Source organism: Penaeus monodon, chromosome 15 (genome assembly GCF_015228065.2).
Source record: "Penaeus monodon isolate SGIC_2016 chromosome 15, NSTDA_Pmon_1, whole genome shotgun sequence".
NCBI lineage: Eukaryota > Metazoa > Arthropoda > Malacostraca > Decapoda > Penaeidae > Penaeus > Penaeus monodon.
In genome coordinates this window covers 41498945-41499217 of record NC_051400.1, presented here as the reverse complement: position 1 = coordinate 41499217, position 273 = coordinate 41498945, and the positions used below count along the sequence as shown (strand labels likewise).

At 44.7% G+C, this 273-nt stretch overlaps 1 pseudogene; it reads left to right on the top strand.

Annotated features, from left to right (window-relative positions):
- Positions 1–273, top strand: part of LOC119582377 — a 3418-nt pseudogene that overhangs the window by 2582 nt on the left and 563 nt on the right.

Sequence of the window (273 nt, the reverse complement as noted above, 5' to 3'; positions counted from 1 at the left end):
GCTAATCTTATTTGTGATATGGCTTAAAATGACTCGTTGATTTGCAGATTGATGACGACTTCAACCTTAACTACGACGCCGTTAATAGCGTGAAAGAGCTTGACATCAGTGAGGAGCTGAAGGAGGACCTCGTGAAGGGAATGGAGAAGTGCAAGGAACTGACGGTATGTGTCCAGTGGTGCAGAGACACGTAATGTGTAGACTAGGCTCCAAGATTTCAATTGCTTACTTGAGATTATTCATATAGAGACACGCACACGTACACGCTCCTGG